This window comes from Cupressus sempervirens, chromosome 2 (genome assembly GCF_028749045.1).
Source record: "Cupressus sempervirens isolate cs-2001-9-10 chromosome 2, ASM2874904v1, whole genome shotgun sequence".
Classification (NCBI taxonomy): domain Eukaryota; kingdom Viridiplantae; phylum Streptophyta; class Pinopsida; order Cupressales; family Cupressaceae; genus Cupressus; species Cupressus sempervirens.
Genome location: NC_143119.1, coordinates 559597962 through 559621346, shown reverse-complemented (window position 1 = coordinate 559621346; position 23385 = coordinate 559597962). Strand labels below are relative to the sequence as shown.

The 23385-nt window shown below is 49.9% G+C and overlaps 2 non-coding genes and 1 pseudogene across 2 annotated transcripts; all 3 read right to left on the bottom strand.

The window, feature by feature from the left end:
• Positions 1-15406: 15406 nt before the first annotated feature.
• LOC149573993 (25S ribosomal RNA) lies at positions 15407-18744 on the bottom strand. The gene has a single exon (XR_016361039.1). It is a non-coding gene; the product is annotated as a 25S ribosomal RNA (ribosomal RNA).
• A 224-nt stretch (positions 18745-18968) lies between these two features.
• Positions 18969-19122, bottom strand: LOC149573992 (5.8S ribosomal RNA). Its single transcript, XR_016361239.1, has one exon. It is a non-coding gene; the product is annotated as a 5.8S ribosomal RNA (ribosomal RNA).
• A 711-nt stretch (positions 19123-19833) lies between these two features.
• Positions 19834-21022, bottom strand: LOC149573991 (18S ribosomal RNA; annotated as a pseudogene).
• Between the last annotated feature and the right edge of the window lie 2363 nt (positions 21023-23385).

Here is a 23385-nt window from a genome sequence, read left to right as displayed (position 1 = left end):
GTCGACTTGGTGAGAGTAGTTGTTCTGGTGACTTGATGAACGGACTTAAAGAGTCGGCTTGGCGGGGTGAATTGATGAAAGGACTTAAACAGTCGACTTGGTCGGGTGACTCGATGAACGAACTGAGAGGGTCGACTTTGCGAGGTGACTTGATGAATGGACCTAAAGAGTTGACTTGGTGAGAGTACTTGGTGGGGTGACCTGATGAATAGACTTAGAGAGTCGACTTGGTGAGAGTCCTTGGTGGGCCGACCTGGTTGGGTGACTTCGTGAACTGACTTAAAGAGTCGACTTGGTGGGACTATTTGGTGGGGTGACTTGATGAATGGACTTCAAGGGTCGACTTTGCGAGGTGACTTGATGAACGGTCCTAAAGAGTTGACTTGGTGAGAGTACTTGGTGTGGTGACTTGATGAAAGGACTTAAAGAGTTGAATTGGTGAGAGTACTTGGTGGGGTGACTTGATGAACGCACTTGAAGGGTCGACTTGGTGGGGTGACTTTATGAACGGACATAAAGAGTTGACGTGGTGAGAGTGCTTGGTGGGGTGACTTGATGAACATAGTTAAAGAGTCAACTTGGTGAGAGTAGTTGGTCGGGTGACTTGATGAACGCACTTGAAGAATCCACTTGGTTAGAGTACTTGGTGGGGTGACTTGATGAACGGACTTAAAGATTCGACTTGGTGGGCCGACCTGGCGGGGTGACTTGATGAACGGACTTAGAGAGTTGACTTGGTGAGAGTTCTTGGTGACTTGGTAGGCTGACCTAGCCGGGTGACTTGATGAACAAACTTAAAGAGTCGACTTGGTGAGAGTACTCGGTGGGCTGACCTGGTCACGTGACTTGATGATCGGACTTAAAGAGTCGACTTGGTGGGCCGACTTGGCTGGGTGACTTGATGAACAAACTTAAAGAGTCGATTTGGTGGGTCGAACTAGCGGGGTGAATTGGTGAGAGTACTTGGTGGGCTGACCTAGTAGGGTGACTTGATGAACGAACTTAGAGAGTCGACTTTGTGAGAGTACTTGGTGGGTCGATCTGGCGAGGTGACTTGATGAATGAACTTAAAGAGTTGACCTGGTGAGAGAACTTGGTGGGCCGAGCTGGCGGGGTGAATTGATGAACAAACCTAAAGAGTCAACTTTGTGAGAGTACTTTTGTGGGCCGACCTGGCAGGGTGAGTTGATGACCGAACTTAAAGGGTCAACTTGGTGAGAGTACTTGGTGGGCCGACCTGGAGGGGCGACTTGATGAATGAATGTAAAGAGTCGACTTGGTGAGAGTACTCGGTGGGGTGCCCTGATGAACAAACCTAAAGAGTCGACCTGGTGAGAGTACTTGGTGGGCCGACCTGGCAGGGTGACTTGGTGAGCAAACATAAAGAGTCGACTTGGTGAGAGTAGCTGGTGGGCTGACCTGGCGGGGTGAATTGATGAAAGAACTTAAAGAGTCGACCTGGTGGGCCGACTTGGCAGAGTGACTTCATGAACAAACTTAAAGAGTCCACTTGGTGGGCTGACCTGGTGGGGTGACTTGATGAACGAAATTAAAGGGTCGACTTGGTGAGAGTAATTTGTGGGCTGACCTGGCGGGGTGACTTGATGAATGAACTTAAAGAGTCGACTTGGTGGGGTGACTTGATGAACGCACTTGAAGGGTCGACTTGGTGGGGTGACTCTATGAACGGACCTAATTAGTTGACTTGGTGAGAGTACTTGGTGGGGTGACTCGATGAAAGGACTTAAAGAGTCGACTTGGTGAGAGTACTTGGTGGCTTGACTTTATGAGCAAACTTAAAGAGTCCACTTGGTGAGAGTGGGCCTAACAGGGCAATGTGGTGAGTGGGCCTAACGGGGCAAGTTGGTGGGGTGACTTGGTGAGTGGTATTAGAGAGCTGACGTGGTGAGGCAACTCGGCGAGTTGGTTCGTTGAGATGACATGGTGAGCTGACTTGGCGAGTTGACCTGGCAAGCAAACTTAAAGAGTTGACTTGGCAACGTACTCGAGTTGACTTGGTGAGGCAACCTGGCGAGCGGGCTCAAAGAGTCAACATGGTGAGGTGACTCATTGAGTCAACATGGTGAGGCGACTCATGGTGAGGAGCTATCCTTGAGGCGACTTGGTGGGCCTACTTGATTAGTCGACTTGGTGAGATGACCTGACGAGCTGACACAGTGAGCGAGCTTAAAGAGGCGACGAATTGGTGGGGTAACTCGGCAAGCCAACTTATCGAGGTGAGATGGTGAGTCGACTTGGTGAGCTGACTTGGTGAGTCTACTTAAAGAGTCAACTTCATGAGGTGACTCGGCGAGTTAGCCCGCTGATGCGACTTGGGCGGGCCAACCTGGCGAACAAACTTAAAGAGACGACTTGGGCGGGCTGACCTGGTGAGCGAACTTAAAGAGTTGACTTGGAAACGTACTTGAACAACCGACTTGGTGAGCTAACATGGTGAGTGGGCTTAGAGAAGCAACTTGGCAGGGTGACTTGATGAACGGACTTAAAGGGTCGACTTGGTGGGGTGACTTGATGAACGGACCTAAAGAGTTGACTTGGTGAGAGTACTTGGCGGGGTGAACTGATGAATAGACTTAAAGAGTCAACTTGGTGGGAGTACTTGGTGGGCCAACTTGATGAACGGACTTATAGAGTCGACTTGGTGAGAGTAGTTGTTCTGGTGACTTGATAAATGGAATTAAAGAGTCGGCTTGGCGGGGTGAGTTGATGAAAGGACTTAAAGAGTCGACTTGGTGGGAGTACTTGGTGGGGTGACTCGATGAACGGACTTCAAGGGTTGACTTGGTGAGGTGACTTGATGAACGGTCCTAAAGAGTTGACTTGGTGAGAGAACTTGGTGTGGTGACTTGATGAAAAGACTTAAAGAGTTGAATTGGTGAGAGTACTTGGTGGGGTGACTCGATGAACGCACTTGAAGGGTCGACTTGGTGGGGTGACTTTATGAACAGACCTAAAGAGTTGACGTGGTGAGAGTGCTTGGTGGGGTGACTTGATGAACATAGTTAAAGAGTCGACTTGGTGAGAGTAGTTAGTCGGGTGACTTGATGAATGCACTTGAAGAATCAACTTGGTTAGAGTACTTGGTTGGGTGACTTGATGAACGGACTTAAAGATTCGACTTGGTAGGCTGACCTGGCAGGGTGACTTGATGAACAGACTTAGAGAGTCGACTTGGTGAGAGTACTTGGTGACTTGGTGGGTCGACCTGGACGGGTGACTTGATGAACAAACTTAAAGAGTCGACTTGGTGAGAGTACTCGGTGGGCTGACCTGGTCACGTGACTTGATGAACGGACTTAAAGAGTTGACTTGGTGGGCCGACTTGGCTGGGTGACTTGATGAACGAACTTAAAGAGTCAACTTGGTGGGTCGAACTAGCGGGGTGACTTGGTGAGAGTACTTGGTTGGCTGACCTGGCAGGGTGACTTGATGAACGAACTTAGAGAGTTGACTTTGTGAGAGTACTTGGTGCGTCAAACTGGCGGGGTGCCTTGATGAACAAACTTAAAGAGTCGACCTGGTGAGAGTACTCGGTGGGGTGCCCTGATGAACAAACCTAAAGAGTCAACCTCGTGAGAGTACTTGGTGGGCCGGCCTAGCGGGGTGACTTGGTGAGCAAACTTAAAGAGTCGACTTGGTGAGACTAGTTGGTGGGCTGACCTGGCGGGGTGACTTGATGAACGAACTTAAAGAGTTGACCTTGTGGGCCAACTTGGCAGAGTGACTTCATGAACGAACTTAAAGAGTCCACTTGGTGGGTTGACCTGGTGGGGTGACGTGATGAACAAACTTAAAGATTCGACTTGGTGAGAGTAATTTGTGGGCTAACCTGGCGGGGTGACTTGATGAATGAACTTAAAGAGTCGACTTGGTGGGGTGACTTGATGAACGCACTCAAAGGGTCGACTTGGTGGGGTGACTCTATGAACGGACCTAAAGAGTTGACTTGGTGAGAGTACTTGGTGGGGTGACTCGATGAAAGGACTTAAAGAGTCAACTTGGTGAGAGTACTTGGTGGCTCGACTTTATGAGCAGACTTAAAGAGTCCACTTGGTGAGAGTGGGCCTAATGGGGCGATGTGGTGAGTGGGCCTAACGGGGCGAGTTGGTGGGGTGACTTGGCGAGTGTTATTAGAGAGCCGATGTGGTGAGGTGACTCAGCGAGTTGGTTCGTTGAGATGACATGGTGAGCTAACTTGGCGAGTCGACCTGGCGAGCGAACTTAAAGAGTCGACTTGGCAACGTACTCGAGTTGACTTGGTGAGGCGACCTGGCAAGCGGGCTCAAAGAGTCAACATGGTGAGGAAACTCATTGAGTCAACATGGTGAGGCGACTCATGGTGAGGAGCTATCCTTGAGGCGACTTGGTGGGCCTACTTGATTAGTCAACTTGGTGAGCCGACCTGATGAGCTGACACGGTGAGCGGGCTTAAAGAGGCGATGACTTGGTGGGGTAACTCAGCAGGCCAACTTATCGAGGCGAGATGGTGAGTCGACTTGGTGAGCTGACTTGGTGAGTGCACTTAAAGAGTCAACTTCGTGAGGTGACTCGACGAGTTAGCCTGCTGATGCGACTTGGGTGGGCCGACCTGGCAAACGAACTTAAAGAGGCAACTTGGGGAGGCTGACCTGGTGATCGAACTTAAAGAGTTGACTTGGCAACATACTTGAACAACCGACTTGGTGAGCTAACATGGTGAGTGGGCTTAGAGAAGCAACTCGGTGGGGCGACTTGATGAACGGACTTAAAGGGTCGACTTGGCGGGGTCACTTGATGAACAGACCTAAAGAGTTGACTTGGTGAGAGTACTTGGCGGGGTGAACTGATGAATGGACTTAAAGAGTCGACTTGGTGGGAGTACTTGGTGGGCCGACTTGATGAACAGACTTATAGAGTCGACTTGGTGAGAGTAGTTGTTCTTGTGACTTGATGAATGGACTTAAAGAGTCAGCTTGGCGGGGTGACTTGATGAAAGGACTTAAAGAGTCGACTTGGTCGGGTGGCTCGATGAACGAACTTAGAGGGTCGACTTTGCGGGGTGACTTGATGAACGGACCTAAAGAGTTGACTTGGTGAGACTACTCGGTGGGGTGACCTGATGAACAGACTTAGAGAGTCGACTTGGTGAGAGTCCTTGGTGGGCCGACCTGGTTGGGTGACTTCCTGAACTGACTTAAAGAGTCGACTTGGTGGGAGTACTCGGTGGGGTGACTTGATGAACGGACTTCAAGGGTCAACTTGGCAAGGTGACTTGATGAACGGTCCTAAAGAGTTGACCTGGTGAGAGTACTTGGTGTGGTGACTTGATGAAAAGACTTAAAGAGTCAAATTGGTGAGAGTACTTGGTGGGGTGACTTGATGAACGCACTTGAAGGGTCAACTTGGTGGGGTGACTTTATGAACGGACCTAAAGAGTTGACGTGGTGAGAGTGCTTTGTGGGGTGACTTGATGAACATAGTTAAAGAGTCGACTTGGTGAGAGTAGTTGGTCGGGTGACTTGATGAACGCACTTGAAGAATCGACTTGGTTAGAGTACTTGGTGGGGTGACTTGATGAATGGACTTAAAGATTCGACTTGGTGGGCCGACCTGGCAGGGTGACTTGATGAACGGACTTAGAGAGTCGACTTGGTGAGAGTACTTGGTGACTTGGTGGGCCGACCTAGCCGGGTGACTTGATGAACAAACTTAAAGAGTCGACCTGGTGAGAGTACTCGGTGGGCTCACCTGGTCACGTGACTTGATGAACGGACTTAAAGAGTCAACTTGGTGGGCCGACTTGGCCGGGTGACTTGATGAATGAACTTAAAGAGTTGAATTGGTGGGTCGAACTAGCAGGGTGACTTGGTGAGAGTACTTGGTGGGCAGACCTGGCAGGGTGACTTGATGAACGAACTTAGAGAGTCAACTTTGTGAGAGTACTTGGTGGGTCGAACTGGCGGGGTGACTTGATGAACAAACTTAAAGAGTTGACCTGGTGAGAGAACTTGGTGGGCCGAGCTGGCGGGGTGAATTGATGAACGAACGTAAAGAGTTGACTTTGTGAGAGTACTTGGTGGGCCGACCTGGCAGGGTGAGTTTTTGACCAAACTTAAAGGGTTGACTTGGTGAGAGTACTTGGTGGGCCAACCTGGCAGGGCAACTTGATGAATGAACTTAAAGAGTCGACTTGGTGAGAGTACTCGGTGGGGTGCCCTAATGAACAAACCTAAAGAGTTGTCCTGGTGAGAGTACTTGGTGGGCCGACCTGGCGGGGTGATTGGGTGAGCAAACTTAAAGAGTCAACTTGGTGAGAGTACTTGGTGGGCTGACCTGGCAGGGTGACTTGATAAACGAACTTAAAGAGTCAACATGGTGGGCCGACTTGGTAGACTGACTTCATCAACGAACTTAAAGAGTCCACTTGGTGGGCCGACCTGGCGGGGTGACTTGATGAACGAACTTAAAGAGTCGACTTGGGGAGAGTAATTTGTGGGCTCACCTAGCGGGGTGACTTGATGAATGAACTTAAAGAGTCGACTTGGTGGGGTGACTTGATGAACGCACTTGAAGGGTCGACTTGGTGGGGTGACTCTATGAATGAACCTAAAGAGTTGACTTGGTGAGAGTACTTGGTGGGGTGACTCGATGAAAGGACTTAAAGAGTCGACTTGGTGAGAGTACTTGGTGGCTCAACTTTATGAGCAAACTTAAAGAGTCCACTTGGTGAGAGTGGGCCTAACGGGGCGATGTGGTGAGTGGGCCTAACGGGGTGAGTTGGTGGGGTGACTTGGCGAGTGGTATTAGAGAGCCGACGTGGTGAGGCGACTCGGCGAGTTGGTTCGTTGAGATGACATGGTGAGCTGACTTGGCGAGTCGACCTGGCGAGCGAACTTAAAGAGTCAACTTGGCAACGTACTCGAGTCAACTTGGTGAGGCAACCTGGCGAGCTGGCTCAAAGAGTCAACATGGTGAGGTGACTCATTGAGTCAACATGGTAAGGCGACTCATGGTGAGGAGCTATCCTTGATGCGACTTGGTGGGCCTACTTGATTAGTCGACTTGGTGAGCCGACCTGTTGAGCTGACACAGTAAGCGGGCTTAAAGAGGCAATGACTTGGTGGGGTAGCTCGGCAAGAAAACTTATCGAGGCAAGATGGTGAGTCGACTTGGTTAGCTGACTTGGTGAGTGCACTTAAAGAGTCAACCTCGTGAGGTGACTCGGCGAGTTAGCCCGCTGATGCGACTTGGGTGGGCTGACCTGGCAAATGATCTTTAAGAGGCGACTTGGAAGGGCTGACCTGGTGAGCGAACTTAAAGAGTTGACTTGGCAACGTACTTGAACGACCGACTTGGTGAGCTGACATGGTGAGTGGGCTTAGAGAAGGAACTTGACGGGGCGACTTGATGAACAGACTTAAAGGGTCGACTTGGCGGGGTGACTTGATGAACGGACCTAAAGAGTTGACTTGGTGAGAGTACTTGGCAGGGTGAACTGATGAACGAACTTAAAGAGTCGACTTGGTGGGAGTACTTGGTGGGCCAACTTGATGAACGGACTTATAGAGTCGACTTGGAGAGAGTAGTTGTTCTGGTGACTTGATGAACGAACTTAAAGAGTCGGCTTGGTGGGGTGACTTGATGAAAGGACTTAAAGAGTTGACTTGGTCAGGTGAGTCGATGAACGAACTTAGAGGGTCAACTTTACGGGGTGACTTGATGAATGGGCCTAAAGAGTTGACTTGGTGAGAGTACTCGGTGGGGTGACCTGATGAACAAACTTAGAGAGTCGACTTGGTGAGAGTCCTTTGTGGGCCGACCTGGTTGGGTGACTTCGTGAACTAACTTAAAGAGTCGACTTGGTGGGAGTACTTGGTGGGGTGACTTGATGAACGGACTTCAAGGGTCAACTTGGCGAGGTGAGTTGATGAATGGTCCTAAAGAGTTGACTTGGTGAGAGTACTTGGTGTGGTAACTTGATGAAAAGACTTAAAGAGTCGAATTGGTGAGAGTACTTGGTGGGGTGACTTGATGAACGCACTTGAAGGGTCGACTTGGTTGGGTGACTTTATAAACGGACCTAAAGAGTTGACGTGGTGAGAGTGCTTGGTGGGGTGACTTGATGAACATAGTTAAAGAGTCGACTTGGTGAGAGTAGTTGGTCGGGTGACTTGATGAACGCACTTGAAGAATCGACTTGGTTAGAGTACTTGGTGGGGTGACTTGATGAATGGACTTAAAGATTTGTCTTGGTGGGCCGACCTAGCGGGGTGACTTGATGAACGGACTTAGAGAGTTGACTTGGTTAGAGTACTTGGTGACTTGGTGGGCCGACCTAGCTGGGTGACTTGATGAACAAACTTAAAGAGTCGACTTGGTGAGAGTACTCGGTGGGCTGACCTGGTCATGTGACTTGATGAACAGACTTAAAGAGTCGACTTGGTGGGCCGACTTGGCCGGGTGACTTGATGAACGAACTTAAAGAGTCGACTTGGTGGGTCGAACTAGCGGGGTGACTTGGTGAGAGTACTTGGTGGGCTGACCTGGCAGGGTGACTTAATGAACGAACTTAGAGAGTCGACTTTGTGAGAGTACTTGGTGGGTCAAACTGGCAGGGTGACTTGATGAACGAACTTAAAGAGTCGACCTGGTGAGAGAACTTGGTGGGCTGAGCTGGTGGGGTGAATTGATGAACGAACCTAAAGAGTCGACTTTGTGAGAGTACTTGGTGGGCCGACCTGGCAGGGTGAGTTGATGACCGAACTTAAAGGGTCGACTTGGTGAGAGTACTTGGTGGGCCGACCTGGTGGGGCAACTTGATGAACGAACTTAAAGAGTCAACTTGGAGAGAGTACTTAGTGGGGTGCCCTGATGACCAAACCTAAAGAGTCCACCTAGTGAAAGTACTTGGTGGGCTGACCTGGCGGGGTGACTTGGTGAGCAAACCTAAAGAGTCGACTTGGTGAGAGTAGTTGGTGGGTTGACCTGGCGGGATGACTTGATGAACGAACTTAAAGAGTCGACCTGGTGGGCTGACTTGGCAGAGTGACTTCATGAACAAACTTAAAGAGTCCACTTGGTGGGCTGACCTGGCGGGGTGACTTGATGAATGAACTTAAAGAGTCGACTTGGTGGGGTGACTTGATGAACGCACTTGAAGGGTCAACAAGGTGGGGTGACTCTATGAACGGACCTAAAGGGTTGACTTGGTGAGAGTACTTGGTGGGGTGACTCGATGAAAGGACTTAAAGAGTTGACTTGGTGAGAGTACTTGGTGGCTCGACTTTATGAGAAAACTTAAAGAGTCCACTTGGTGAGAGTGCGCCTAACGGGGAGATGTGGTGAGTGGGCCTAACGGGGTGAGTTTGTGGGGCGACTTGGCGAGTGGTATTAGAGAGCCGACATGGTGAGGCGACTCGGCGAGTTGGTTCGTTGAGATGACATGGTGAGCTGACCTGGCGAGCGAACTTAAAGAGTCGACTTGGCAACGTACTCGAGTCGACTTGGTGAGGCGACCTGGCGAGCGGCCTCAAAGAGTCAACATGGTGAGGTGACTCATTGAGTCAACATGGTGAGGCAACTCATGGTGAGGAGCTATCCTTGAGGCAACTTGGTGGGCCTACTTGATTAGTCGACTTGATGAGCCGACCTGACGAGCTGACACGGTGAGCGGGCTTAAAGAGGCGATAAATTGGTGGGGTAACTCAGCAAGCCAACTTATCGAGGCGAGATTTGGAGTCGACTTGGTGAGCTGACTTGGTGAGGTCACTTAAAGAGTCAACTTCGTGAGGTGACTCGGCAAGTTAGCCTGCTGATGTGACTTGGGCGGGCCGACCCTGCGAACGAACTTAAAGAGGCGACTTGGGAGGGCTGACCTGGTGAGAAAACTTAAAGAGTTTCCTTGGCAACGTACTGTAACAGCCAACTTGGTGAGCTGACATGGTGAGTGGGCTTAGAGAAGCAACTCGGCGGGGCGACTTGATGAACAAACTTAAAGGGTTGACTTGGTGGGGTGACTTGATGAACGGACCTAAAGAGTTGACTTGGTGAGAGTACTTGGCGGGGTGAACTGATGAACAGACTGAAAGAGTCGACTTGGTGGGAGTACTTGGTGGGCCGACTTGATGAACGGACTTATAGAGTCGACTTGGTGAGAGTAGTTGTTCTGGTGAATTGATTAACGAACTTAAAGAGTCGGCTTGGCGGGGTGACTTGATGAAAGGACTTAAAGAGTTGACTTGGTCGGGTGACTCGATGAACGAACTTAGAGGGTCGACTTTGTGGGGTGACTTGATGAACAGACCTAAAGAGTTGACTTGGTGAGAGTACTCGGTGGGGTGACCTGATGAACAGACTTAGAGAGTCGACTTGGTGAGAGTCTTTGGTGGGGTGACCTGGTTGGGTGACTTCATGAACTGACTTAAAGAGTCGACTTGGTGGGAGTACTTGGTGGGGTGACTTGATGAAATAACTTCAAGGGTCGACTTGGCGAGGTGACCTGATGAACGTTCCTAAAGAGTTGACTTGGTGAGAGTACTTGGTGTGGTGACTTGATGAAAAGACTTAAAGAGTCGAATTGGTGAGAGTACTTGGTGGGGTGACTTGATGAACGCACTTGAAGGGTCGACTTGGTGGGGTGACTTTATGAACGGACCTAAAGAGTTGACGTGGTGAGAGTGCTTGGTGGGGTGACTTGATGAACATAGTTAAAGAGTCGACTTGGTGAGAGTAGTTGGTCGGGTGACTTTATGAACGCACTTGAAGAATCGACTTGGTTAGAGTACTTGGTGGGGTGACTTGATGAACGAACTTAAAGATTCGACTTGGTGGGCCGACCTGGCGGGGTGACTTGATGAACAGACTTAGAGAGTCGACTTGGTGAGAGTACTTGGTGACTTGGTGGGCCGACCTAGCCGAGTGACTTGATGAACAAACTTAAAGAGTCAACTTGGTGAGAGTACTCGGTGGGCTGACCTGGTCACGTGACTTGATGAACGGACTTAAAGAGTCGACTTGGTGGGCTGACTTGGCCAGATGACTTGATGAACGAACTTAAAGAGTCGACTTGGTGGGTCAAACTAGCAGGGTGACTTGGTGAGAGTACTTGGTGGGCTGACCTGGCAGGGTGACTTGATGAACGAACTTAGAGAGTCGACTTTGTGAGAGTACTTGGTGGGTCGAACTGGCGGGGTGACTTGCTGAACAAACTTAAAGAGTTGACCTGGTGAGAGAACTTGGTGGGGCGAGCTGGCGGGGTGAATTGATGAACGAACCTAAAGAGTTGACTTTGTGAGAGTACTTGGTGGGCTGACCTGGCAGGGTGAGTTGATGACCGAACTTAAAGGGTCGACTTGGTGAGAGTACTTGGTGGGCTGACCTGGCAAGATGACTTGATGAACAAACTTAAAGAGTCAACTTGGTGAGAGTACTCGGTGGGGTGCCCTGATGAAAAAACCTAAAGAGTCGACCTGGTGAGAGTACTTGGTGGGCCGACCTAGCGGGGTGACTTGGTGAGCAAACTTAAAGTGACGACTTGGTGAGAGTAGTTGGTGGGCTGACCTGGCGGGGTGACTTGATGAACTAACTTAAAGATTTGACCTGCTGGGCTGACTTGGCAGAGTGACTTCATGAACAAACTTAAAGAGTCCACTTGGTGGGCCGACCTGGCAGGGTGACTTGATGAACGAACTTAAAGAGTCGACTTGGTGAGAGTAATTTGTGGTCTGACCTGGCGGGGTGACTTGATGAATGAACTTAAAGAGTCGACTTGGTGGGGTGACTTGATGAACGCACTTGAAGGGTCAACTTGGTGGGGTGACTCTATGAACGGACCTAAAGAGTTGACTTGGTGAGAGTACTTGGTGGGGTGACTCGATGAAAGGACTTAAAGAGTCGACTTGGTGAGAGTACTTGGTGGCTCAACTTTATGAGCAGACTTAAAGAGTCCACTTGGTGAGAGTGGGCCTAACGGGGCGATGTGGTGAGTGGGCCTAATGGGTTGAGTTGGTGGGGTGACTTGGCGAGTGGTATTAGAGAGCCGACGTGGTGAGGCAACTCGGCGAGTTGGTTTGTTGAGATGACATGGTGAGCTGACTTGGCGAGTCGACATGGTGAGCAAACTTAAAGAGTCAACTTGGCAACGTACTCGAGTCGACTTGGTGAGCTGACCTGACGAACTAAGACGGTGAGCGGGCTTAAAGAGGCGAGGACTTGGTGGGGTGACTCAGCAAGCCAACTTATCGAGGCGAGATGGTGAGTTGACTTGGTGAGCTGAATTGGTGAGCGCACTTAAAGAGTCAACTTTGTGAGGTGACTTGGCGAGTTAGCTCGCTGATGCAACTTGGGCAGGCCGACCTGGCGAACGAACTTAAAGAGGTGACTTGGGTGGGCTAACCTGGTGAGCAAACTTAAAGAGTTGAGTTGGCAACGTACTTGAACAACTGACTTGGTGAGCTAACATGGTGAGTGGGCTTAGAGAAGCAACTCAGTGGGGCAACTTGGCAAGCACACCTGCTGGGGCAAGGTGGTAAAATGACTAGGTGATTCGACTTGCTGAGCTGACTTAGGGAGCTGACTTGGTGGGGCAACCTGGTGAGGCGAGACGGTAAGTCATCTTGCTGAGCCGGCTTGACGAGCTGTGAGTGGATTTAAAGAGTCAATTCTTGATTTGGCAAAGACCACATGATTAGATGACTTGGTGAGCCGTCCTAGCTAGCAAAATTGGTAAGCAAACTTATAGAATCGATTGCTGTCCCCAGCCAGGATCGCACGCCTGGGTCGACCCAACTTTGGTCACCCGACTAGGTCAACCCATCTCCGTCGCCCCAGCCTCGGGCGACCTGACTGGGTCGCCAAAGTGGGTCGACGAGGGGGAAAAAAAAAAACAAAAAAAATCATGGGAGGCCCTGTACAGCGAAAAGCGCTAAATTTTGGGCATTACAAAAAAAAAAAAAAACAAGTTACCCGCTTTTGGATCACGCACAAGTTTCAGTTCACGTATTGCCGAGCTGACTCAAGGCGTTACGCCTAGCTAGCCAGATTCGAGGTAGGGTAGCCAAAACGATCCGATTTGAGAATTTTCTTTATAAAAAGAGATCATGATAGGCCTCGTAAGGAAAAAAGGAATGAAATTTTGGGAGTTCAAAAAAAAATGTTACCCAGTTTTGGATCGCGCACAGGGCTCGGGTCACGTAGCATCGAGGTGCCCTGGGTGACATGATTCGAGTGAAAGTCGACGGTGGCATGAGTCGTACAAAAACATTGGAGGCCATTAAGGCTTGAGGCACTTCGAGTCGAGGTTGCCGAGGCGGGTCGGGTTGAAAACTTTGGGCGTTAACCAAAAAGAAAAAGTTAACCACTTTTGGATCATGTACACGGCTCGGGGCACTTAGAATCAAGTCAAGCACGGTGACATGAGTCGTGCGAAAAATTTGGAGACGACTCGAGTCAGGGCATCCGACTCTATTCGAGTTCAAAACTTTGGGACTTGACAAAAAAAAGAAAAAATAAAAAGTTACCCGATTTTGGATCACGTAAGTGACTCGGGTCACTCAGAATCAAGGCGAGTGCGATTACATGAGTCGAGCGAAAAAAAAAATGGAGGCGGTTAAGGCTCGAGGCAATTCGAGTCGGGGTAGCTGAGTCAATTTGAAAACTTTGGCTGTTAGCCAGAAAAAGAGTTAATCGCTTTTGGATCACATACATGACTTGGGGCACATAGAATCAAGTCAAGTATGGTGACATGAGTGGTTCAAAAAAATTGTAGGCGATTAAGGCTCGAGGCGATTTGAGTTGGGGTTACTGACACGATTCGGTTTGAAATCTTTGGGTGTTAACCAAAGAAGGAAGAAGTTAACTGCTTTTGGATCACATACATGACTCAGGGCACCAAGTCAAGCACAGTGACATGAGTCCTGCAAAAAAACTGGAGGCAGTTAAGGCTCAAGGCGATACGAGTCAGGGTCGCCGACACAATTTGGGTTGAAAACTTTGGGCGTTAACCCAAAAAAAGAGTTGACCGCCTTTGGATCACGCACATGACTCGGCATACTTAGAATCATGTCAAGCACGGTGACATGAGTCGTGCAAAAAAATTGGAGGCGGTTAAGGCTCGACGCGATTCGATTCAGGGTTTGAGTAATTGGGGCGATTCGTGTCGGGGTTGCCGACACGGTTCGAGTTGAAAAATTTGGGCATTAACCCCCCAAAAAAAAAAGGTTGACCTCTTTTGGACCACGTACATGACTCGGGGCACTTAGAATCAAGTCGAGCACGGTGACATGGGTTGTGCGAAAAATTCGGAGGCGATTCGAGTCGGGGTAGCCAACTCGATTTGAGTTCAAAACTTTGGGCGTTAACCAAAAAAATAAGTTGACCAGTTTTAGATCACGTACATGAGTCACCTACCCTCGCGAAAATTACAAAAACTGGGGACCCGCCTGGAATTTGCAGTCGAAAGATTTTTCTGCCCTCACAAAAATTTACAAACCCCACCCGCTCGAAATTTGGACTTGGAAGTTTTTTCCGCCCTCGCAGAATTTACAAACCCCACCCGCTCGAAATTTGGCTCTTGGAAATTACAAAACCCCGCCTGCCCGAAATTTGGACTTGGAAGATTTTTCTGCCCTCACAGAAATTGTAAACCCGACCCACATGGAAAACTTTTTCGCACTTGCAGAAATCACAAAACCCCACCTGCGGGGAATTCGGCACTCGGGAGATTTTTTCGCCCTTCCAAAAATCGCAAACCCCACTAGCTCAAAATTTGGGACTCGGGAGGTTTTTTTCCCCCTCGTGGAAATTCTACAAAACCCCACTCGCCCGAAATTTGGCACTCGGGAGATTTTTCTGCCCTGGCAGAAATTTCTACATAACCCCTCCCTCCTGCTCGAAATTTGGCACTCGAGAGATTTTTCCGCCCTGGCAGAAATTGTAAACCCCACCCACCAGGAATTTGGCACTTGGGAGATTTTTTCGCCCTCACAGAAATTTTCACAAAGCCCCACCCACCCGGAATGTGGCACTTGGGAGATTTTTCCGCCCTGGCAGAAATTGCAAAAACCCCACCCGCCGGGAATTTGGCACTTGGGAGATTTCTTCGCCCTCGTAGAAATTTTCACAAAACCCCACCCACTCAAAATTTGGCACCTGGGAGAGTTTTCCTGCCCTCACCAAAAATTGCAAACCCCACCCGCCTGAAATTTGGCACTTGGAAGATTCTTCCCGCACTCGCACAAATTGCAAACCCCACCCGCCGGGAATTTGGCACCTGAGAGATTGTTACGTTACGAGCTCGCAAGAAAAAACCTTGCAAACCCCACCCCCACTCGGAATTTGGCACTTGGGAGATTTTCTCACCCTCGCGCAAATTACAAACCCCACCCACCTCAGAGTCGAAAAATGTTTTACGAATCGAGGCAACAGAGGGCTGAATCTTAGTGGATCGTGGCAGCAAGGGCACTCTGCCGCTTACAATACCCCATCGCTTATTTAAGTCATCTGCAAAAGATTCTTCTCGCCGACCACTTGAAATTAATATCCAAGGTTGCTCCAATGGGCTAGTGCGCCGATCGGAGATGGCCAATGACACGGGCCCCTGGGAGTGCAAGAGCACCCCTACTACGGGTCGCGATGCAGCCGGAGAGAGATATGCACCACATCTAGCATGGATTCTGACTTAGAGGCGTTCAGTCATAATCTGACACACGGTAGCTTCGCGCCACTGGCTTTTCAACCAAGCGCAATGACCAAATGTGTGAATTAACGGTTCCTCTCGTACTAAGTTGAATTACTATCACGGCGCAGATCATCAGTAGGATAAAACTAACCTGTCTCACGATGGTCTAAACTCAGCTCACATTCCCTATTGGTAACTTTTCTGACACCTCTATGAACGCTTGGCTGGCACAAGCTAGTTATCCCTATGGTAACTTTTCTGACACCTCTAGCTTCAAATTTTGAAAGTCTAAAGGATCGATAGGCCACGCTTTCACGGTTTGTATTCGTACTGAAAATCAAAATCAAATGAGCTTTTACCCTTTTGTGCCAAACGAGATTTCTGTTCTCGTTGAGCTCATCTTAGGAGACCTGCGTTATCTTTTAATAGATGTGCCACCCCAACCAAACTCCCCACCTAACAATTACTTCCGCCCAGATCGGCGCGCCTAGATGCACCTTAAGGCCAAAAATAGGGGCATTACCCCGTCTCCGCCTCACGAAATAAGTAAAATAACATTAAAAGTAGTGGTATTTCACTTGCGCTCGAAAGCTCCCACTTATTCTACACCTCTCAAGTCATTTCACAAAGTTGGACTAGAGTCAAGCTCAACAGGGTCTTCTTTCCCCGCTGATTCTGCCAAGCCCGTTCCCTTGGCTATGGTTTCACTAGATAGTAGATAGGGACAGTGGGAATCTCGTTAATCCATTCATGTGTGTCACTAATTAGATGATGAGGCATTTGGCTACCTTAAGAGAGTCATAGTTACTCCTGCCGTTTACCCGCGCTTGGTTGAATTTCTTCACTTTGACATTCAGAGCACTAGGCAGAAATCACATTGCGTCAGCATCTGTAGGGACCATCATAATGCTTTGTTTTAATTAAACAGTCAGATTCCCCTTGTCCGTACCAGTTCTGAGTCGACTGTTCGCCGCCTAGGGAAAGCCCTCCGAAGGGGGCATCCTGTGTCCGTCGCCCGATCGGCACGCGATGGCCCGCCGTCGCCACGGGAGCAGCTCGGGCAGGCCGCCAATAGCCCATGAGTTTGGGGCACAGACCCCTAGGCCCAGCCCTCAGAGCCAATCCTTTTCTCGAAGTTACAGATCCATTTTGCCGACTTCCCTTACCTACATTGTTCTATTGACTAGAGGCTATTCACCTTGGAGACCTGATGCGGTTATGAGTACGACCGAGCATGAATGGTACTCGGTCCTCTATATTTTCAAGGGCTGTCAAAGGTGCACCAGACACCGCAAGACGTGCGGTGCTCTTCCAGCCACTAGACCCTATCTCTGGTTGACCTGATTTCAGGGTGGGCAGGCTGTTAAAAAGAAAAGATAACTCTTCCCGGGGCCCCCGCCGATGTCTCCAATTCTCCTAACATTGCCGTCCGCCGCCACGTCCTGGTTCAGGAATATTAACCCGATTCCCTTTCGATGATCATGCAAAGTGCACCCTTGAAACAGGGTTTCCCCATCTCTTAGGATCGACTAACCCATGTCCAAGTGCTGTTCACATGGAACCTTTCCCCACTTCAGTCTTCAAAGTTCTCATTTGAATATTTTCTACTACCACCAAGATCTGCACCGAGGGCTGGTCCACCTAGGCTCACACCCAAGGTTTCACAACAACCCTCGCGTCCTCCTACTCATCGGAGCTTGGCACTTGCCCCGACGGCCGAGTATAGGTTGTGCGCTTCAGCGCCATCCATTTTTGGGGCTAGTTGATTCGGCAGGTGAGTTGTTACACACTCCTTAGCGGATTTCAACTTCCATGACCACCGTCCTGCTGTCTTAATCAACCAACACCCTTTGTGGGATCTGGGTTAGCGCCCAATTTGGCACCGTAACTCGGCTTTTGGTTCATCCTGCATCGCCAGTTCTGCTTACCAAAAATGGCCCACTTGGAGCTCGTGATTCCATGGCACGGCTCAACAGAGTAGCCGCACGGACTTACCTATTTAAAGTTTGAGAATAGGTCAAGGGCATTACGCCCCTGATGCCTCTAATCATTTGCTTTACCCGATAAAACTCGCACGTGAGCTCCAGCTATCCTGAGGGAAAATTTGAAGGAAACTAGCTACTAGAAAGTTCGATTAGTCTTTCAACCCTATACCCAAGTCAGATGAACAATTTGCACGTCAACATCGCTGCGGGCCTCCACCAGAGTTTCCTCTGGCTTCGCCCTGCTCAGGCATAGTTCACCATCTTTCGGGTCCCAATAGGTGTGCTCGCACTCGAACCCTTCACAGAAGATCAAGGTCAGTCAGCGGTGCACCCCCCGAGAGGGGATCTCGCTAGTCAGCTTCCTTGCACCTCGCAGGTTTTGCCAACCCGCCAACTTGCACACATGTTAGACTCCTTGGTCCGTGTTTCAAGATGGGTCAGATGGAAAGCCCGTTGGCCAGTGCCACGAGCGCACAGGTGCCCGAGAGCCCACCATAAAGGCGCACGCTTTGCTCCTCGACCGCTGCGATGGAAGTATTTGTGCGACCAGAAGGTCGTGCTTGTGCCGCCGTGACAGCTCGCGCTGGCACCTCCCCCGAACCGAGCGGCGGACTGGCTCACACCGTTCTGCATCCGACTGGGGCATATCGCCGGCCTCCATCCGCTTCCCTCGCGGCAATTTCAAGCACTCTTTAACTCTCTTTTCAAAGTCCTTTTCATCTTTCCCTCGTGGTACTTGTTCGCTATCGGTCTCTCGCCCGTATTTATCCTTGGACAGAATTTACCACCCGATTAGGGCTGCATTCTGAAACAACCCGACTCACCGATAGCGCCTCGTGGTGCGATAGGGTCCAGGCCCGACGGGGCTCTCACCCTCTCCGGCACCCCCTTCTAGGGGACTTGGGCCTAGTCCGTCACTGAGGACGCTTCTACAGACTACAATTTGACAGGCACGGCCGTCGATTTTCATGTTGGGCTCTTCCTGGTTTGCTCAACGTTACTAGGGGAATCCTCGTAAGTTTCTTTTCCTCCACTTATTGATATTATTAAACTCAAAGGGTACTCACGCCTGACTTGGGGATGCGGTAGAGATGCAGCAATGCCCACACTGCGGCGAGCCGCTGAGCCCAGAATAAATTTCCTCACGAGGAATCGTTCGATCGGCGCAAACCAACGCCAGCCTTTGCAAGCCACCACTCGTCGCAACAGATCGACGGACCTCATGCTCATTTCAGCCGACTGCATGCCACTTGCGGACATGGACGGCCATCTCCGCTCCTCGCCGGGGAGGGCAAAATTTTGTAATGCGATGCCCAAGCAGACGTGCCCTTGGCCGAGGCCTCAAGCGCAACTTGCGTTCAAAGACTTGATGATTCACGGGATTCTGCAATTCACACTAAGTATCGCATTTCGCTACATTCTTCATCATGGCAAGAGCTGAGATATCCATTGCCGAGAGTCATGATTTTGTTTTGTTTTTGCCTTTCGGTGACCCAAGCGCGCAAGGCGCTGGCTCGTGCTTTGTTCTTTGGATTTCTAAGGTGCGTGATGCACCCGTGTGTTGTTGGGTTTTGACACATCCCAAAGCCCGAGCACCCAATGGGTGCGACGAGGAACGTTGTGGTGTGTCCTCGCCCCATCCCCTCACAAAGGTGGGAGGCGATGCATGGGAGAGCCGTGTCAGCGGACGGGGCCCCTGCCTTGCAAATCATGCGAGTGCACCCATCCTAAACACAGAATGCTCCAAGCGATGAGTCAACACACCTGGGCAAGGCAACGGGGGGTTGCGGCAGTCCCGACCTACCACCGTCGAAATGACGGATCCCTAGCACAGCACCGCGTACGTGATCGAATCGTGAAATCTCAACGGGGGATGAGGCTCGGACCCCCTCTGAACTGCAATCGAGTAGAGACCTCTCGCTCTGATGCAAACGTCATTCAAAGGCATTGATCCTATAATCCAGATTGCATCCGAGTCTCTTCTTCACCTCGCAGGGAATCCACGCTTTCGATCACGAGCATTCGATGTGAGCCTCAACCTCGACGGCACTGGACCCGTAGCTTGGCCGTCCAGCACATCATTACAGGGCCGAGTGTCTGCATGTCACCAAGATTTCGGGGGTGGCGAGGAGGCCAGCTCCATCCCCTGCACGATTCAGGGTCTCGAACCAACAATGATTCTACCGCAGGTTCACCTACGGTAACCTTGTTACGACTTCTCCTTCCTCTAAATGATAAGGTTTAGTGAACTTCTCGCGACGTCACTGATAGGAACCACCATCGTCACCATGATCCGAACACTTCACCGGATCATTCAATCGGTAGGAGCGACGGGCAGTGTGTACAAAGGGCAGAGACGTAGTCAATGCGAGCTGATGACTTGCGCTTACTAGGAATTCCTCATTGAAGATCAATAATTGCAATGGTCTATCCCCATCATGATGCAATTTGGCAAGATTTCCCAAACCTTTCAGGCCAGGGAGAGAAACTCGTTGGTTGCATCAATGTAGCGTGTGTGCGGCCCAAAACATCTAAGGGCATCACAGACCTATTATTGCCTCAAACTTCCATGGCCGAGGAGGCCATAGTCCCTCTAAGAAGCTGGCCGCGAAGGGGAACCTCTGCGTAGCCAGTTAGCAGGCTGAGGTCTCGTTTGTTAACGGAATTAACCAGACAAATCGCTCCACCAACTAAGAACGGCCATGCACCACCACCCATAGAATCAAGAAAGAGCTCTCAATCTGTCAATCCTTACTATGTCTGGACCTGGTAAGTTTCCCCGTGTTGAGTCAAATTAAGCCATAGGCTCCACTCCTGGTGGTGCCCTTTCGTCAATTCCTTTAAGTTTCAACCTTGCGACCATACTCCCCCTGAAACCCAAACACTCTGATTTCTCAGAAGGTGCTGGCGGAGTCCTTAGAGAAACATCCGCCGATCCCTGGTCGGCATCGTTTATGGTTGAGACTAGGACAGTATCTGATCGTCTTCGAGCCCCCAACTTTCATTCTTGATTAATGAAAACATCCTTGGCAAATGCTTTCGCAGTGGTTCGTCTTCCATAAATCCAAGAATTTCACCTCTGAAAATGAAATGCGAATGCCCCTGACAGTCCCTTTTAATCATTACTCTGGTCCTGAAGGCCAACGGAATAGGACCAGACTCCTATCGCGTTATTCCATGCTAATGTATTCAGAGCGTAGGCTTTCTTTAAGCACTCTAATTTTTTCAAAGTACCATCAAAGAAACTATAACTGATTTAATGAGCCATCCGCAATTTCACAGTCTGAAATAGTTCATACTTAGACATGCATGGCTTAATCTTTGAGACAAGCATATGACTACTGGCAGGATCGACCAGGTAGCTTCTAACAATGAGGGGACCCCCAAGACCTGCTATAGCCAAGGGATTCCCACTGCGATTGGAAACCAAAATTTGCATTTTCTCCGTCATGCATCCAAACATAATCTGTCGCACAAGAAACAAGAATGACGTTCACAGCACATGCAGGACTCGCAACGCTCAAAGATTTTGCACAAGAGGAAAGTGTCCCATCGTCGACTAGAGAGGGCCAAACAGGGAGCCTCGGTTCACAGGCACCTGGGAAGAACATCCCATACAGAACCCTTTACCCTTGAACTCGCTACCGCCACTACTCGAAAAGAAGCCTCGAGTCTGTATGAGATGCACTGTGCACGTAGCCACCTCAATTATAAGGCCACTCAGAGACATCCATTTTCTAGGCATATGCCTCCTACACGCCTGTTGAGGTGCACCCGCACAGACAAAATCCTTCCCGATCGCAACAAACATTTTCCCATGACGAAGAGCTGGTTGCCAAAGTGCCAACGGAGACCACCGTGCTGAAGGGTGAAGGGCCGTGTGAGTCAAAAACATGGCTGGTTATGCGATTGGCGGGGACATCACTGTGCACTCGACCACCTCAATTATAAGGCCGCTCGAGGGAATCATGTATAACAATTCCCCCTCCGCAGATTTATAGGTGATGAGAGCCCACCCGCATACACAGACATGTCTAACCTCTGGCAAATATCTCCTTTCCCAACACAGCCTCGCTAACCGTTCCCCGTGACACGTGATCTGCCAGCGCAAGTACAGAAAAGTTCCTATGGCTGAACACTCTCACTAGCATTGTCAAACAAGCTTCAATCTCATGCACATGCACATACCGAAGAACTGGCACCATGAGGGAACCAACTGCGAGCACCCGCGATTTCTTCCCCTAGACAGACACGTTGGGCCTGCACTTGTCGGAGCATTGCAAAGATGAGCACTCTGGTTCACAGGAGCCTAAGAAGAACATCTCATACGAAACCCGTTCCCCCAAAATGCTCGAATCACAAATGCTCGCAGTAGGGTCGTAATGCAAAGATGTACACCATGCACGCGACCGAGTAAGGACACTCAGAGACATCCATTTCCCAGGCATATGCCCCCTACACGCTTTTTGGTGCACCCCGTAAAAATGGCCATACTTCGACAAGCCCTCCCAAAATTTTGCATCTGAAGAGAGAGATGAAACGCCTTGAGCTTTTTGTGCACACAATGCAAACACCGAACACTCTCTTTAGGGGGGAGCTGAAGAAGAGTATCTCCTGCAGAACCCACGAGCCGCAGCCATTCGAATTGCACAGGACAGGACAGGGCATGGAGAGTTTCCGCATCCAAACAAAAATTATCGGTAATACTCTACGCTTCTACTGGCCCAGACCACAAAAGGCTGTCACGACAGTGCCATGCACTTCTATAGGATGAGACAGTGAAGAGGTGAGCACGCACCAAGAACGCACTAGCAAATAAATTATGTGGCAACCAAACCTTTCGCCGGCCCCCTCTCAATCCCAAGGCTCTACCAATCGGCAAAAACTTAGGGTGGAGAGTGGACCCTTGATGAAATTAGGGACGTCGAGAAATGCACGCGTGCAACCATCTCTTTCCTTCTTACCATTCGGGTAGGATAAAAATGCAATGATAGAACGTGCCAATGAGACGGAGCCCTTGGCTAAAAGATACAACTCCATACACACTCAGCAACAAGAGCATCTTAGAATCAAACACCAAATGTGCAGTGTGTTGCAAGCTGTGCAGACACCTACATATAGGGTATATCCATCAAAACAAAGTGACAAGTACTTCCCACCAGCTTCGCCATTGCGATTATCGAATGGGATAATACTCACCACCACAGATTAATGACCATCATTACCGTCTCGGAATAGATACAAGCACATCGAGCTTCATCCGATCAGCTGGATGAATTTCACCTTGAAGGGGCCCAATCCAAAAGTTCCAGAGGTCATCTCCTGGAACTCTCAAGAACAAGGCCCATCTTACATGCTAACTCTACTACTGTGCAAACATAGGTTGCAATTAAAGAGAAATTGTAAGGCTGTCACAATGGCCCGAAGCCAATGCTCTGACTAAGTCAATTTTCTCTTGCAATCACCATGCCACCGTTCATAGAGAGATCTCCCCATTCACTTGTGACATGACGCACAATCCAAGGGCTAGACACGAGCTCGCCCTTGAAAGGCCACTTTCCAAGGCATCCCCCGATGACACATTGGAATGACAACCGCTGTCGAACCATTTCCCAATGTTGTGCCGATTGATTTGGCACAGAGCTGCTAGACGAGGGCTCCCATTTTAGATTGAGTTTTAAAATCACCAAGAGGACGCGGTGAGGGCTGGCAACCGCTGCCAAA